General features: G+C 43.9%; 1 long non-coding RNA gene across 1 annotated transcript in view; it reads left to right on the top strand.

Moving 5' to 3' along the window:
• Positions 1-9,813, top strand: part of LOC117347768 — a 43,026-nt gene extending 33,213 nt beyond the window's left edge. The window contains exons 3-4 of the long non-coding RNA XR_004536832.1: positions 8,193-8,439; positions 9,475-9,813. This is a non-coding gene — a long non-coding RNA (uncharacterized LOC117347768). The remainder of the gene's footprint in view (positions 1-8,192; positions 8,440-9,474) is intronic.
• The last annotated feature ends 2,228 nt before the right edge of the window (positions 9,814-12,041 follow it).

Here is a 12,041-nt window from a genome sequence, read left to right as displayed (position 1 = left end):
TTACCCACTCATAAACCTTTTGTTGATTCATGGTGCTATGTCCATACTGAGTCAACACCTGATGGTGAATTTCCACAGGTTTCAATACCTTTACCTAAAGAAAGCGCACTACTGCACGTTCTTTGAGAGTGCAGTCTTGCAATGGAGCGTCCATGTTTCTGACCTCATGGCTGCCACGTGACTAAAAGCTGAGTGCTGCACTGTGCGTGGACGAACTATCCAACGGGCAATGAACGAGTACATATGTTGCATTTCACTAGCTCCGGTTATTGCATAATTTAACAATTGCCTTTCATTTTTGATTTGCCATTGTATCAAATAGAATAGTCAAAATACAGACCTGGGCCATATCCAACAAACTCAAACTAAATGCAGACATAACCAAAGTTCTATGGTTTCATAACACTATATACACAGTTCCTCCCATTGTAACTCTAACCTAAGATACACTGGATATCAACAAGATGTCCAAGGTCCTTGGAGTCATACTAGACTCCACCCAAGTATCCAACTTAAGGGAGAAAACCTTCTACAATATAAGAAGACTAAGGGCTCCTTTTACAAAGCCACACTAGGGCCTTAATGCATGGAATAACGTGCGCTAGATTGCCACAAGTGCTAGCCACTACTGCCTCCTTTTGAGCAGGCGGTATAGCTTGCGCGATAAAACCGCTAGCGTGGCTTTGTAAAAGGACCCTTAAGATTTATCAGATGCTTTTTTCAAGAGCGCCACTTTGCCATGCTAACACAAATGCTTATACTGTCCCAGCTGGATTACTGCAACTCCCTCTTTTGTGGGTCCAAACTACTCTCTTGAACAAACTACAGATGATGCATAAAACGGCTATCAGACTAATATTCAAACTAAAAATTCTGACTTATGTCTCACCTTACTATAAGAACTTATACTGGCCACCTGTCAAAACTAGTATCACCTTCAAACTATCATGTATAACGTTCCAAATCCTATATGCAAAGCCGCTGAACCGCTCATAAACTTATTTGTTAATTCCTGGTCAATGTGAGCCAGAAAACTATAATCACTTCAACTATTCCTTCCATCTCACAAAAGGGTTAAATACAAATGCACATTTGACTTGCTCTTCACTCGCCTTGGCGCCAAGACCTGGAACAACTTCATCAGGATGAAAACATTCTACAACAGATTCCGTCCTCCCCAAAGAGCTTAGAAGAGGTTATAGGTTAACATACATATTATACAGTTAACAGGTTACAATTTGCCATAGTTATAGTGCAAGGTTTTTCAATTCAAGTTTTTATCCTAACTCGACACATACAGAGGATCTTCTATCAATATACATTTCTTTTATAATATATATGTATAATGAAATGCAGGAGTGCACATCTATTTGCCAGCATACACAGTGGGAGCAGCGATTTTATAATTATGTACGTAGGAAAAATGAATGTCACAGATATGGCAGTTTACATGTGGAAGTGCTGCTTTCACAATTTCCACATGTAAATGCTGTCACTTCCATACATAGCTAGACCATTTCACAAACCTATATATATAAGTGCCACCCAGAGGCATGCAGTTTTTTTTTTTTTCTTTTGGTAATCAATACTGGTAATCAATACTTTATTAACTGACCTGACATGACTGTGTTTCGGTATATGCCTGCTTCAGGAGGCCTAACACAAATACAGTCATAAACAAATATATATATACTAGTCTTTAAGCCCGTTACATTAACGGGTGCTAGAATATATGTCTGTCTGTCTTTCTTTCTTTCTGTCTCTCTCTCTCTCTCCCGCTGTCTTTCTCTCTCTCTCCTTGGCTCCCTTTTTCTGTCTGTCTTTCTGTCCCTCTCCCTGCCCCTGTGTCTTTCTTCCTTTCTGTCTGTCTCCCTCCCTCCTGCTGTCTGTCTGTCATTCTTTGCCTCCATTTCCCTGTGCAGCAGCATTTCCACCCCACTTCCCTGTGGAGCAGCAACAGCAACAGCATTTCCCTCCCCCCCCCCGACTTCCCTGTGCAGCAGCAGCAGCGGTATTTGGCTTCTCCTCCAGGTCCCGGTGCAGCAGTTGCAGCATTTCCCCCACCCCTTCCCTTCTCTTACCGTGATCTGGCCTGCTCCGTTCGTCCCCTCCTCCGCATTGTGGCCTGCTGCGATCTGGCTGCTCCGTTCGGCTCCTCTCCCTTCCCTTCCCGTGGTCTAGCCTGCTCCATGGCCTCCCCTTCCCTTATAGCGTAACCCACAGGCAGGCAGGCCCAGCTTCTTCCTTGCGGCTTGAGTCCTCTTCTTTGTCGGCCCCCCCTTCCCTTCATGTCTGTCTGTCTGGGTATTTTTTTTCTTTGTCTCTCTCTCTTTGCATGCTGTCTGTCTGTCATTTTTTCTGTCTGTGAATCTCCCTGTGCCTCCTTCCTATGTCCATAGTGCCCCTTTCTATGTCCTTAATGCCCCCAGTGCCTCTTTCCTCCCCCCCTCCGATGCCAGCCTGCCTTCCATTGAAAACACTCCCTCTGTTGCCTCCCATCCCCCTTCCATTGAAACCCCCCATGCCAGCCTGCCTGCCTCCCATCCCCCTGAGCAGCATATTCCCCTCCCCCCGATGCCATCCTGTGTGCCTGCCTTCCATTGAACCCCCCCACCCCCGCTCCAAAGCCAGCCTGCCTGCCTGCCTCCCAGAACCCTTCCAGCGAACCACCCCCCATGCCAGCCTGCCTGCCTCCCATCCCCCTGAGCAGCATATTCCCCTCCCCCCGATGCCATCCTGTGTGCCTGCCTTCCATTGAACCCCCCACCCCCGCTCCAAAGCCAGCCTGCCTGCCTGCCTCCCAGAACCCTTCCAGCGAACCACCCCCCCATGCCAGTCTGCCTGCCTGCCTCCCATCCCCCTGAGTAGCATGTTTCCATGGAACTCCGCCACCGATGCCATCCTGGCTGTCTGCCTTCCATTGAGCCCCCCACCCCCCTTCCAATGGCAGCCTGCCTGCCTCCCATTCCCCTTCCACTGAAACTCCCCCCCCGATGCCTGCCTGACTCCCTTTACCCGACCCCCACCCCGCCGACCGGCACAACTGAAACCCCTGTTGACCCTCCCACCGCTACAGGGCTGACAAACCCGGCAGGAGCAGCAGCGTCCCAGGCACACTAAACGCTGTCGGAAGTCCAATGCAGGCGGGGATCGTGAGAGGAGCCACCGCTGCGTCTTTCAACTAAAAAATACAATACGGCAAGGAGCAGCAGGGAGCAGGCCAGACCAAAAAACAGAACCCTAAGCCGCGCATGCGCACTTCTACCTGCGGGTCGCTACAGCTCACGGGAAACCGGCGCACGCAGAGGAAGTGCGCATGCGCGACTTAGCGTTTTATTATATTAGATATATATATATTTAGTATGTATATATGAGGGGCCGCTGAAAAGTTCTCAGCCCAACCAACAAAGTTGGGGCAGTCTCCATTGAGGACTATACACTTAGGGCCTCTTCTATTAAACTGCACTAGCAGTTTCTAACACAGGGAGCCACGCTGAATGGCCTGCGCTGCTCCCAACGCTCTTATGAGCGTCGGGAGCAGCGCAGGCCATTCAGCGCGGCTCTCTGCGCTAAAAACTGCTAGTGCAGTTTAATAGAAGAGGGCGTTAGTCCAGTGATTTTCCATTTTTTTTCATTCTATATTTTTCCGATGGACTGAAAAAAATTGAAAATCGCTAGACCTAGTGTATAGCTCTCAATGGAGACTGCTCCATCTTTGTTGGTTATCCTGAGAACTTTTTGGTGGCCAATTGTGTGTGTGTGATATATGTACTGTGTGTATATATATATATATAGAGAGAGAGAGAGATACTGTATATATTTGTAACCTGAGTTAGTGAATGCGGAGGCTAAATAAATGAGAGAAAGTGAAGGTAACATCAGAGATCAAGTGATCTTGCTCAGTGATCTTGCAACAGGATGGGGAAATGGGTAGCTGTAGATGGGTCTGGGAGTTTTTCTGTCATCTTGCTCTTTTCTTTTGAATTCTTTATCATAAGTTTGATAATCATTTATCATAAGTTCTTTGCTTGTTTAATTTCTAAAGCTAGTGCAATAACAAAGCTCTTTTAAGATGTGAGCTTGTCCATCTAGGCACGATATTTGTCCAAATGGAATCCCCCCTTCAGCACATCAGTCCTTGAATGGCTCACTTTCAGAGCGCAAGGAAACTTTTAATAGCCACTTAACTACAGCAGCAGGTTAACCATCCGGAAAAGCAAACTCCTCAACGAGCCATGTAATTTGTCTTTTGTTCAATCTTTATCAGTAGATGTCTTTTTGGATTAGCACTGAACAAACACCGAAAAGGAAAGCTTTCCTTGTTCCTTGTAGCGCTCTCCTCCCCCCCCCCCTCCCTTTTCTCTCTCCAAGCAGCATTTTGCCAGGTTTAAATTAACCAATATTATTTAAAATCATAAATCCACTGCCATTAAGATGTTCAGTCACTTCTGTAGCTCTCATTTTGTACTTTGTATCTTTTCATTATACAGAAAGGTCACATCATATACTATTAGTTAAATCAAACATTCATAAGTGGCTATTATTCCTATTCAACCATGTATGATAGTGCCAGAGAAAATGTTTACAAATTGACATGTTGATTACTTAGCTTGCTAGCATAGCAGGGTTTTATGTAATTTGATTAAGGAACAGAACTGGTGCAACTTTTTATCATTTCATGGTCTCATATTTCTTCCTCCTTCCTCTTGATTTCCTTATTATACAGTATGCAGAGATTAATTCTTTAATAAGTGTCTCAGGTATCCAGATTCTTTTATGGGCAAACTGAAAATCAACAATAAAGAAACAAAGAAACAAAGAAATGACAGCACAAGCAACCGGAAAGGAAAAACCGCATGTTCCCATGAAACCTGAAGACAAAGAATTGATCTGCATCTAGTAATGACTGACACGTAGTGGGTCAAAAAATTGATTAGTTTTGTCCTTTTCATTTTTGGGGGCACTATAAATAATGATTAGTGCGGCACGCAAGAAAAGAATGTGCAAATGCAATAGCGGAACATTTGTATGATCGGAGCACAAGCTCGGGAACTGCAACAATGCAAAACTCCAAACTGGTTTGATTCCTCATGCCCATCAGGAAGAAGGACATGGTATTACTCGAAAGGGTCCAGAGAAGAGTGACTAAGATGGTTAAGGGGTTGGAGGAGCTGCCGTACAGTGAGAGATTAGAGAAACTGGACCTCTTCTCCCTTGAAAAGAGGATACTGAGAGGGGACATGATCGAAACATTCAAGATAATGAAGGGAATATACTTAGTAGATAAAAACAGGTTGTTCACCCTCTCCAAGGTAGAGAGGACGAGAGGGCACTCTCTAAAGTTAAAAGGCTTTCTCAAAAATTGTAAGCCTCCCTCCAACTTTGGTATCCCAAGCCGTCAAAATCTCTTTTTATCTGGCTTCCCTAGTCCTCTAAATATTTTTCATTCTTCAACCTCTAACCCTTTATTGTAGTTCCTTCCTATTATATCTCCTGTAAACCGTGCCAAGCTCTACGAACGTGGAGAAGATGCGGTATACAAACCTAAGGATTAGATTAGATTAGATTAGATTAGATTCAGTACAAACGTAAGGAAGTTCTTCTTCACCCAGAGAGTGGTGGAGAGCTGGAATGCTCTTCCGGAGTCTGTTATAGGGGAAAACACCATCCAGGGATTCAAGACAAGGTTGGACAAGTTCTTGCTGAACCAAAACGAACGCAGGTAGGGCTGGTCTCGGTTAGGGCACAGGCCTTTGACCTGGGGGCCACCGCGTGAGTGGACTGCTGGGCGCGTTGGACCGCTGGTCTGACCCAGCAGCGGCAATTCTTATGTTCTCTGTGGGGCAAGAACACTGAAGCTTAACCATCTTTCATAATACTGTGTACGGTGCTAGCATCGTCTATAGAGGGGCTGTTGAAAAGTTCTCAGCCCAATCAACAAAGCTGGGGCAATCTCCATTGAAGGCCATACACTTAGGCCAAGATCCTCAAAACTTTAACGCTATCACTAAACTGTTTTCCAGTGGTTTAGCCTGCATGCATTTTAGCGGCAGATTATCAAACAGCTTATCTCTATTTTTAGCGAGGTGTCCAGCAGTTTCTGACACTGACATGCAAATGGGCTCTTCAACATTGAAATGAGCACTCTGGTGGATTCTTAAAAATTGCCGAGCGACAAAAATCAGTGACTAGTCCAGGAATGCCAGTTCAGTGACAGCACTGTTTTAAACCCCAGCAGTGGAGAGATGCCCATTCTCTCCCGCTGCCACACAACATTCCCCCCCTGCAGTGTGAGAGATGTCTTCTCTCTCCAGCTGCCAAGCGAACCTCCCCCTTGCAGCGGGAGATATGCACATTCTCTCTCACTGCATTACAACACCCCCCCTGCCTCCGACCCCTCTCCCCCGTACCTTTAATTAGATGGCTGACTGGAGGGATGCCTACTCCCTCCGGCCAGCTGTCCCACCTCTTCCAAAATGAGCCTTCCCCTCCCTGGTGCATTATGGGATGCACCGGGTAAGGGCCTGATGCTCTGATTGGCCCAGGTTGTTTAAGGTCCCCTCCCATAGGTCCTTCCCATTGGAAGAGGCGGGCCAGCTGGCCAGAGGGAGTAGGATGTCCTGAGGAAATAACCAAAGCTTTCCTAGGCAGAACTTAGACATAGGTGTTAGACTTGTTTTAGTTGCGTCTAAGTTCCCCAAAGGTGCCCAAACTGCCAACTGGAGGATTTAAGGCATGACCCTCTCTAACTTCCCCCAGTGGTCACAACTTCCTCCTAACACCCAAATAGGACATCCCCTGACATCTTCCCACATCCACCCGACATCTTCCTACATCCCCTAATATCCCCCGTACCTTTGGATGACAAATTAAGCCCACTTTCTCCTGGCCATAGGGCCGCGTGCTCAGAATGATGGACTTTTCCTTCTTCCACACACAATTTCACATACAAAAATCACAATTTTGAGCCAATCAGGGCCTTAGGCCCCTCCCACTGCATCCTAAAATGCATTGGGAGGGGGAGGCCTGTCATTATGAGCACGTGGCCCTATAGGCAGGATAGAATGGATGAGGGAGAGGGGAGATGTTGGGGGATGGGGAAGGGTGTAGGGGATCAGTGGGTTTGAGGGAGAGAGGGAGTTAATTTTTTTTTTCTTCCTGCCAATTCAGGTGATCCTGGCAGGTGAATCCACTATCAGCTGAGCCGGCAGGACTGCACCAAAACCGGCTGAGCTGTTGAGGATTTCCCTGCTGCAATCCGCCAAGGTTGTCGGGAGCACCTGCAAAACTTGCTTTTGTGCTTTTTTCATGTGAACTTTTTTATTTTTGAAAATGGCCAAAAAAGATAGATGTACTAACACCAAAACATCTACACAGGTCATTTTCAAAAATGAAAGATAGACGCCTGGCTGTTTTGAAAATGGACATTTTCTCTACTGAATTTCTGGACATTTTTTTCAAAACATCCAAATTAGACTTAGACGTCCTATCAAAAAGGCTCCTCCACATGTACAGTATAGCCCTTGGAGACTACCTCAACTTTGTTGGTTGGGCTGAGAACTTTTCAGTGGCCCCTCATAGTAATTTAGAGCAGCACCGAATACCATATTTTACTTTTTAGCCTAATACAAATAATGAAAAATATTATTTGGCCAAATACGAATGCTGAACTGACGTTTTCAGATAAGTGGTCTACTGTTAAAAAGCTTTTTAAGCATCTTTCCAGCGACATTGTACCAATGCTGTGGCACCTTGCTGAAGAACCTATGAGCATATTTAAATATTTTAAAGCCTTTAAATATTATATGATGATATTATTTGAGAAACTTGCCCAGTATTGATGAGAGGGGGGGGGGTCTTTTGTGTTTTGTTCTATTTTGAAGACAAATAAGAGGCATTGAGCTGTAATATAACAAATAATAAAATAAGCAATGCTAAATCCAAGATCATTTGTTTGGGGGTTTTTTCAGTAGGATTTACTACAATAGAGCTCCAGATTCTTCGTGTTCAAATTTAAATCACTCTTCGACTCAATATGAATAATGTATTCAGGGTACTATTAGGGGTTGAACTGAATAAAATATGAACATTCAGTTCAGACATAGTACTTATTACATAAAATGCACACTACTGCCTAATGACATTGTTTCTACTGTTCTCTTCTTTCCTCTGCTTTTGTGATCTTTCTGCAGCCCATGTAATATAGCTGTCTTCTAGATCCGCAGACCCTCCCCCTCCCCCCGGGATGAAGGAGACATCAGCAGAAACACAGCAGCAGTGGAAAGAATGGGACAGCAGCAGCAGTGATGATGTACAAAATGCTAAGTCTTTAATCAATAAAAAGTTTGTATCCAAAGAAAATGGTCCACATTGGGTTATAATCCTGGTACCCGGCACGGTCCGTGTTTTGAAAAACCTCCTTCCTCAGGTGTCCTAAAGGTATTGAAACTGCATTCTAGGGAACCATTTGGTAAACAACTGAATAAAAGAATGTAAATTGGTTTCCAATGGCCATAAATTTGGACTTGGAGAATGAAATGTACAGCGTCAGCATCTATGAGACAAACATGGTTTTTTTTAATTACATAGATCTTTTTGGACCCCTGTTAGGTTGAATAAGTTAGATAATTCTAAATCTAATAGATGCTGGCACTGTCATTTAGACATCGGGACATTGGATCATCTGTTGTTCTATTGTCCTTTGATACTTAGTTTCTGGAGGTCAATATGGGGTAGAATTAATAACATTTTGGAATCATCAATTCCTCTAACGTATGAGGCAGTCATTTGTGGTACAATATTACATGTTAAGCCTCTTATAGATCAATATAAAGGTCGTCTTTTCCTTATAATGACTGGGATAGCCATCCAGATGATCACTCGAAACTGGAAGAACTGTGATCGCTTAAATTTTTCGTTCTGGTGGGCAAGTCTTTGCTCTAGTTATAGATTTGAAAGAATAAATGCTGAGAATTTGGGGAAAGGTAATATCTAAATTGATATGGGGCCCATTGGCATTATATGTTACCTCATTATAATTGATTGTTGACTGTGAGTCAGACTTTTGTTTACTTTGGTACATATCCAGGGAAGGGTGGGAGGGGGTTATTTATGTCATAAATTGATTTTTGAATATTCACACTTGGGATGGGCGGGAAGATATCAATATTCAGAATAGGGTAAGGTTTTTATGGTAATATATGTTTTTGTGTTTTATTGAATGATTATTGGATGGGTGGGTGGGTAGGGGGAAATGGTTGATTATGAACATGTGAAAGTTGAATGTGCTTTTGTTGTATCATTATACGTTGCATTTGTTGTATTGCACTATTGAAGTTTTGAAAATTAATAAAGAATTAAAAAAAAATAAAAAAAAGGAATATCTGAGTGGTGGAGGGCCACCTAAAGTGTTTTGTAACTGTGTGTGCAGAGGTCTTTTCATTCTGATATGTCACAAGAACAATTTCTCGACAGGGTTGGCCCACACAGTCTGCTGCTAACATGACCATACTCACTGATATGTTCCAAGGAGAACCCTTCATTTTGAAGGCTGTTGCAAGCTGGTAATACCATCAATTCAGGAGGCATGTCGTAAACTTACCTATAAAAGAAGTTATTTGATGGTGTCCCCCACTGCTTGGAATATGCTTACATCAGGATTGCATCGACAGCACAGTCTGACTCAGTTTAAGCAGCTGCTGAAGCAGTGTCTGTTCCTTCAGGACAGATAATGTTGGATCCTGAGATCTGACCCATCCAATTGTTTATCTCTGCTGTTGTATATGGTGTTTAAATTATGTATGTGCTCGTATATGTACAACACCTTGGAAAAGGGTGATATATAAAGTCTAATAAATTAAATTAAATGATAGAATCACTTTGTTATATATAGATGATGTTATGATATAAAATACTGAAAAGAGTAGACAAAGGAGCAGTGATAGATCAAGAAAGCATAAGAGTTGCTGTAATGGGTCAGACCAAGGGTCCATCCAGCCCAGCATCCTATTTCTAACAAGGCCATGGCGGATCACAAATACCTGAAGTAGAAGGTGTTGTGAATCTTTGGAGTGGAAGATCCAACGCTGGTGCTGCTGGCAGACCAGGATCGGGAGCTATTACACCTGAGTTCGACTACCTGCATGCCCAGTTTGTATTGTTGAACTGTGATACTATTAACTTCCGTAAGAGTTTGGGTGAGGCTGAAGATATAAGCTACCAACTGAAAAGTGAATTTGGTATAAGAACTGATACAGAGAATTGGTTTGGATGTGTGGAGTTTTTTTGAGATCTATGAAGCTGAACTGAGGACTTTTTTTTCTCCACATTTGAATATTCATGTCCCCTGGTGGTATTCAGTGGGTTTGTGTGTAGGAATAGATGGAGGTTGCAGGGCTAGCATGAACAAGCCTCCCCAAACTGGTTTCAGCACATTTCTGCATTTGTATATATGATATTATAAGTGTGCTATCTAGATATTGATAGTAGTATGATTTCAATTACCCCAGCACTGACTGGTTAAATGTTATATCAGGGAGTACTAGAGAGGTAAAATTCCTAGACGTCATAAATGACTGCTTCTTGGAGCAACTGGTCCGGGAACTGATTTGGTCCTTAGTGGAATGCAAGGCATAGTGCAAGAGTTAACTGTATTGGGTCCGCTGGGAAGCAGTGATCATAACGTGATCAAATTTAAGCTGATACTGGGAGTGACGTTGCAAAAGAAAGACATTTAGGGCTCCTTTTACGAAGGTGCATTAGCCGCTACGCCTCCTCTTGAGCAGGTGGTAGTTTTTCGGCTAGCACGTGCTATAGCACGCGCTAATCCAGTGCGTGCGTTAAAAACGCTAGCACACCTTCGTAAAAGGAGCCCCTAATTTTTGAAAGGGCGACTATGATAAAATGAGGAAAATGGTTAAAAAGAAGATAAAAGATCAGTTGCAAAGGTTAGGATTGTAAACCAGGTGTGGATGTTATTTAAAAATACCATCATGAAAGCCCAGACCAGATGTGTTCCATGTATCAGCAAAGGTGGAAACAAGAGGAAATGAGAGCCGGCGTGGTTAAAAGGTGAAATGAAAGAGGCTATTAGAGCAAAAAAAAACCAAAACAAAACATCATTTAAAGAATGAAAAAAGGATCCGAATGAAGAAAATAAGAAGAGGACACAAGCACTGGCAAGTTAGATGCAAAGCATTGATAAAGACAGCTAAGAGAGAATATAAAGAGAAATGTGCAAAAGAGATAAAATAATCATAAGAATTGTTTTAGGTACATCAGAAGCAGAAAACCTGTGAGGGAATCCGTGGGACTATTGGATGATCAAGGAGCAAAATGGGCGCTCAAGGAGAATAAGACCATAGCAGAGAGACTGAATGAATTCCTTGCTTTGGTCTTTACGGAAGAAGATGTAAGAGATCTACCTGAACCGGAAATGGTTTTCAAGGGTGATGATGTGGAGGAACTAAAAGAAATCTCAGTGAATCTGGAAGATGTACTAAGCCAGCGGTCGCAAACACGTGGCCTGCGGGCCGCATGTGGCTCTCCAAGTTTTATTTGCGGCTCGCTGTCTGGACGTGATTGTTCTCTTCCTTTTGGAGCAGCAGCGTGTCTGGCCGGCTCGTTCCGTTCAAAGCCGCAGGTTGGCGGCTCCTCGCGCTATCCACTCCTGCATCGGAAGCCTCTCTGACGTCACAACATCAGAGAGGCTTCAGACGCAGGCGCGGATCTTGCAAGGAGCCGCCATCCGCGGCTTTGAACGGAACGATCCGGCCAGACACGCTGCTGCTCCAAAAGGAAGAGAAGGGGAGGGGATAGAGAAATGCACCTTTCTAAATTCTCCCCTCAACACTGCTGCCATCGTTGGTACTTTTTTTTTAAACACGGCCAAAGTTTACGAAGGCGGAGATCAAGATAGCAGCCGCCAAAACAAATTTAAACCACTGAAGGAAATCCAGCAACATCATCTGGAAATCGTGAGAAAGACACAGATCTCTTCCCCCCCCCCTCCTTTCTCTCTTGCACAGCTCTCCTTTGCACTT

The sequence above is a fragment of the Geotrypetes seraphini genome, chromosome 1, assembly GCF_902459505.1.
Source record: "Geotrypetes seraphini chromosome 1, aGeoSer1.1, whole genome shotgun sequence".
Classification (NCBI taxonomy): Eukaryota; Metazoa; Chordata; class Amphibia; order Gymnophiona; family Dermophiidae; genus Geotrypetes; species Geotrypetes seraphini.
Note: the sequence above shows the minus strand (reverse complement) of the source record. Positions and strands in the feature narration are given on the sequence as shown.